Raw genomic sequence first — 5,925 nt, 5'->3', positions numbered from 1 at the left:
CACCTCTCTTCATAAGTATCACAGTGGCGCGTTTACAGAAAATAAGATAAACTTGAAATATTGTTAGGGAGTTGGTAAAAGCTTGAATTATAGTCTCTCTTGTAATCCCAGATCAAACAGAGATTATGAATATAATCTTACGTAAGCAAAGAATCCATATATTGAACGTTTTAGAATAAATCTTATCTTTATGGTAATAAGATTTAATTACATTTTTCTTGTTTATATTTGTTGCGTTTTTCGACCATTATCTTAACCAATTCTGACATTTACATTATTAATGCTTCTATCGTATTTGCTGTTATTTAATTTCAAATTTTGGATATACAAACTTCTCTGGATTTTTTTATTTAAATCGTTCAACATTTTTTTTAACGAGGTTTACATTAGAGAATTATTTGGGAACAATGTATTTGCCATAAGAATTATTTCCATTATTTGAACCTGTTGTCACGCGTATAAAATGCAGATATGCTAATACTTACGAACAACGGTGCATATAAATTCAACTTATATTTACGGATTATTCCTCCGTCTCGGATTACCAGAAATCATTGTGCAAGCAATTTTGCACGTAATTAATATCCACACGGTTTATAATTTCTCCCAATCCCGATATTCAACAGCAATTCACCAGTTAGTTATGAACAATAACAGCCAGTGGTACCTCATCAAATACCCGACTTTCTTTTTTCATTGGGATTCTTCATAAAAAATTCGGTGGTTCGGCGCCAGTTTGCACACTGCTTTATACAGTGTTCAGTTGCAAGCAACCGGCGAAAAAGCCGACGAAAACGCACGTCCTGCTTTCTGATTACTTTCGGCTAAGCGCATTACCGAGCGTCGATGAAAAGTGTGCCGTTGTTCCGCGTTTTCCGCCGCTGATTAAACATTCCATCGCAAAATACAATGCAATTAAAAGTTGGTCGCTTAATCCGGAATAATCCGCGGGAAATTCGCGGCAGGCGTGCGAGTATGTGCGCATCGTAAGCGAAGACAAATTTTTACCGGGTACCTTGAATTTTTCCCCCGATGTTGCATGATACACAAAATTCCTATTTTTGACAAACGAATTTTATCTTCTACGTGCTAAGAGTCGAATGGAGTACGCTGACTTAAAGAAATTTTAGCATTCACGTTTTCATACGTCGATAGATAATACCCTGTCGTAAGTTTCGTAGTTGTCACCCTTTCAGACAGATCCTAACACGTCATCTATCCACGAGATCCAGCATCCATCGGGTCGAACAGGTCGAACCCGTACGTTAATGCAATGTCGCTTTAAGCCTACGCGACTGCGTTAATTACGCGCGTAAGTTCGTTGTCAGGCCGCCTCGTAGGCAACGTTAATTACCTAAGTGCCAAATTGGATCCACACGCGACGCTAGAAAAGAGCAGCCTTAATTCTCGCGAAAGCCGATTGGATTAGCGGTCACAGCCATTTTCCACGTAGCATGCTCTTTCCTGTTCCGTTCTACCCTTCCCGTGCTCTGAACCCTTGTCGAATTGAACGGAGGAATAACGGAGGAAGAACCAGAGGAAGCTCCGTCTGCATAAAATTAACGGGCTAAAAGTTCTTGCTCCTGCGTCCGAGAAATTGCCGACTTATACTACGGCCATCACGACCTCTCTCCGCTTTTCTCTATTTTCCGCTTATTTCTTCCGACGCGCTGTCACTTTCCTCTTTCCTACCTAACCTAACCCCTTTCCACCACTCCTTCCTCCTCTCTTTCAATCTTTCCTTTCTCTCGTACCAATCGCTCACCTTTCTCTTTGTACCTATTCCCCCTTTTCCACCATCTACAGCTTTCTATCCTTTTTCCATCGTAATTCTTGCCCTTCACCCTTTTTCTAACTATCCGTCGTTCTCTGTCCTCTTCTCTCGGGGTTCTCTTTTTCCCAGCGCACCACGCTTTGACCCCTTCTTAACCCCTTCTGTTACTTCTTTACCTCATCCCTCGTTCTCGTTGTTACCCTTTCCTTTCCAACCTTTTAAGGTTCTATACAGTTACCCTCTGCCTCTTCCTGTCATTTTTCCTTCTCTCTTTCGCACCTTTCTAAATCTATATCTCGTCTTTCGGGATCTTCGCCTTCTTGCTTCGTCCAATTTTCTAACACGGGACGGTATCACAAATTTTCTCCACGTTGCATCTGCGATTCGTTGTGTCTCGCGTTCTAACTTGTCTTGTCACCCTTTCATTCCTCTACTCGTTCGCAGCTGGTTCTTCATGTGACGCGTAATCCATTTTCCGCACTTGGTTCAATTCCCAGTCACTTTCCTCCCCATTTCCATTTCCATCGTCGTTTTGTTCCTCTTCGATACTCTTCTATTCTGTCCTGGTTTCTTCGTTCTTCCAAGGTTCCTGGTTGTATCTTATGGGCGAGTTTGATTAATAGTTTCAACCTGTAGAGATTTGCACATATCCATTGGCCAGTATTTTTCGAAGCTCCATCGTGATAAATGTCCATATAGTGTCCATAGAAGTATTCGTATCTGTGTAATCATTCAATACGATTATTTGTTTAAATTTTCGATTATATCATAAATAGTCTACGGATATTCACGCAAATTTATATTTTTATACAAGCAGTTAAAAAGGTAAGACTTAGGCAAAGATTTGTCTCACTTATTCAGCATCTAAATATTTACATATTATATACATTTTTGGATGTTATGTGCGTTCTATGCGCCTCTAAAATACATAAAAATTCGCAGTCTAATCATAATACGTTGCTACATTTCAATAAACGATACATTGATACAGTATTGTTTTCCCGATCAACGTTTAGCATCCTACAAAGCGTTTCCAGAATTAATGTCAATAGGGTACGGAAAAAAGCACAACCAGCGTTTCACGCGTTTCGATGGCTCGTCGTCGCGTAACACGACAGTTTTGGCCATATGAAAAACAGGTTGCAACCGGTGAAAAACGGGGGAATCGTTGCTGAAATGACCAATAAGTGTCGATGTTTTCCATTACTCTCGCAGAAAATTGTTAGCCGTGTCGTGGCCAGGATAATATCGACCCTGTCACACGCTTTCATACACTGTGTGGCAAAGCTTGTAGCTACGCAACATGTGAAACAACAAGTTTTTGAATCAAATACATCGAATCGCCGCGACAGAATAGCATTTCACCACGTGAACAGGCTATTTTTATATACTTCGCGTTTTGAAAGGAATTAATATCGGGTTGCACAATGTCTGCCGAAAAGCTTACACTTTAACTCGCGCGAACGAAATTTTTCGAGTAATCTGTCGGACGAAAGTTAGCTGAGTTTTGCGGGGAATGTAATTCACACCGCGATACAATGGAAAGCCGTGCATTAACTCGGTGAATTGTACTCGCGAATTATGCAAATATTTCGAGTTCTTATCTTTCATAGATTCTCCACGAAATAAAAATCTTCACTATCAGTTGTGTTATAAGTTTGCACACTTCTGGGTATTATATTTTGAGATTTAATCTGTAGTTTTGTTTTTGTGACATTGCAGAAATTATTCCACTTTCGAATTTGCAATATTTTTCACTAGTCCGATGTTTATTGTCAATGTTGAAATACCTGGAATTATTTCAATATTTGGAAAATCGTTGTAGTTCAGAATCTTTCGTAAGAGATTCGCGAAATATTCAAAGCGCAACGGATCACCGTTAACCCTTTGCAATCCGAATTTTATTTCAATTTCGTTACCAGCAGCTCCCAACGCTTTTAAGTGTTTTATTTGAAATTTACTTTAACTAAAAAATAAGACAATTTAAATAAATAAAGGAAGAAACAAATTCACTTAAATGCCAATTTTATTCACACTATTGTTGTATTTTGTAATTTTTAACTGTATGATGTACCTCGAAACAATTTTCAGGATGTAATCCTCGTTTTCTTTCGCACGTTTCACAAAAAAAGTGGACATGAAAGAATGTCGAGTAGGACTCGACAAAGGAGCCCCCGAGATAAAAACTGATGTCGAGTCACACTCGATATAGAAGTGCAAAGGGTTAAAGAGAATAGTTTGGGGGTCAGCAACTTTTAATGGGAAGCGGATCGCTCGATTTAGGAACGTTCAGTAGTTAGGAAAAATCGAACTGTTGCAATTCTGTAGCTTTCAGCCACTGTGCGATTACTGTTGCGCGTGAAAAACTCCGATTCCGCGGAAATATATCGGCGAGGACCCGGCTGTGAAACAAATCACGGCTAAAGAATGGGACCCGTCAAAGTTGCCTGAAACTTACTTTAATGGAATAATAACGACCTATTAGCTCCTAGAGAAACCGAATAAATTCTAAACTGAAACTAATTAAACGCATTAAAACGTAAACTCTCTGCAATTTGTTTTTCGAAGGGCAATAAACGCGATGAAAAATTAAACGGCTGAAAATAATTACGATCAATGATGTAAGAGCACTGCAGGGTCGACAGCAAATATTGTTTGAATTTTTCCAGATGAAACAATCAGCGGTTATAAAACGTTGTAAATCTCAAAAATAAGAAAAGATTTTGGAAAAAACGAGATGGTACGGAAAATAATTGAAAAGTGTTGCTGTTTTTCTGAAATATTTCTTGGTTTCACTTCTCATCAATGACGCGTTATATTTACTTGATCAATCAGCTTGTTATCTTGATTTATGAGCCAACTCCCCGAGGGCACCGAGGGCAACCTGACCGCGACTTGCGCTGTTCGACTTGAATTTATCTCCCCACGGAATGTCCGATCTATTCTCCGGGTATCGCATGAATATTTCACGTTAGTCCGTTGCTCCATGAAACTTGCACAGCTCGTTGCTTCAAGCTTGATTACACGAACGTTGACACGAAAGGTATCGCTTAAATTGATCGGCTAAAGATCTTCTTCACGCCCTTTAATCTTTTCCGAGGATTTTAGCATTTCTCTCACCTATAGCCTTCGACAGTTTCTAGGTCAAACGCCCATAATCAGAGTAGCGGAGATTTTTTACCAACTATTCATGTAAACTTAAACTTAACTGTTAACTTAAATTTAACTTAACTGTTACAGAGTAACAGGTAGCACATACCTAATACTATGTATTGTCAAGGAACGATCATCTATCGATTACCAATACTCGTTAGTTCTCCACAATTCCAAGTCTCTATCGTTTGAAATAATTCTTCGAATTAATAACAAATCCAACAAAGCGATCAAATGACACGTGTAATATTCAGGAACGATAGACATAATCCAGAAATTACACGAACTGAAAGTGTTTCTCTCAACCTTCTTCCATAAAACCTTGTTGTTCTGATTACTGTAGTTAAAAGCCAAAAAGGACACCGCGCTGTTTCTGGTTGTTCGTGGAATTACACCGTTGGACGTGGGCATCGTGTCGGCTGGTGAAGAGGCTGCTTTGACGCCGTTGAAGGGTAACTCTGCAAACAGTGTATGCGGGACCTTCACGCCGGTGCACTTAGGGCATCAGAGAGTTATGCGACGCGGGGGTTGGGACGGTAACGGAGGCGAGGGTCTTGGCCAGCCAACCAGGGGTAAGAGCATTGCCGGTGGAGTTGAACAAGGTAATGGATGGCTCATAACCGAGTTACTTACGTACCGCAGCCCTTGCGTCTTGCATCGCCTCGTTCACGCTCACGATTTTCCTTCGTTCACCACGGCGAAGCTTGCAAAAATTCGTGTCAATGTTTACGTTCGTGCCGCGAGATAATGCGGCTGTCTCGTCATCTTGACTCCACTCTCGAGTATCGCTCGTTTTCTTGCTCGTATCCACCGTCGTCGGCGTCGTCGTCGACGTGAAATCAGTTTTTTAATAATGTTGAGAAGATTGAAAGAGCGAAATGTTTTTCATGTAGCTCTTTCCGGTATTTGAAGAACGAAAGACGAAAGTGTCTTTAGTGAATAACCGTAGGCTATCAAAAGACGATAGAATAAGTGTGAAAGGGATTCTCCTCTTTTTT

The 5,925-nt window shown here is 40.2% G+C and overlaps 1 long non-coding RNA gene across 1 annotated transcript; it reads right to left on the bottom strand.

Annotated features, from left to right (window-relative positions):
- Positions 1-387: 387 nt before the first annotated feature.
- Positions 388-5,615, bottom strand: LOC117235314. Its single transcript, XR_004493653.1, has 3 exons — positions 5,565-5,615; positions 5,234-5,385; positions 388-2,404 (listed from the first exon to the last, which is right to left on the bottom strand). It is a non-coding gene; the product is annotated as an uncharacterized LOC117235314 (long non-coding RNA).
- Positions 5,616-5,925: the final 310 nt, after the last annotated feature.

This window comes from Bombus vosnesenskii, unplaced genomic scaffold (assembly GCF_011952255.1).
Source record: "Bombus vosnesenskii isolate JDL3184/JDL3185 unplaced genomic scaffold, Bvos_JDL3184-5_v1.1 scf7180000013315, whole genome shotgun sequence".
In the NCBI taxonomy this organism is placed as follows: Eukaryota; Metazoa; Arthropoda; class Insecta; order Hymenoptera; family Apidae; genus Bombus; species Bombus vosnesenskii.
Note: the sequence above shows the minus strand (reverse complement) of the source record. Positions and strands in the feature narration are given on the sequence as shown.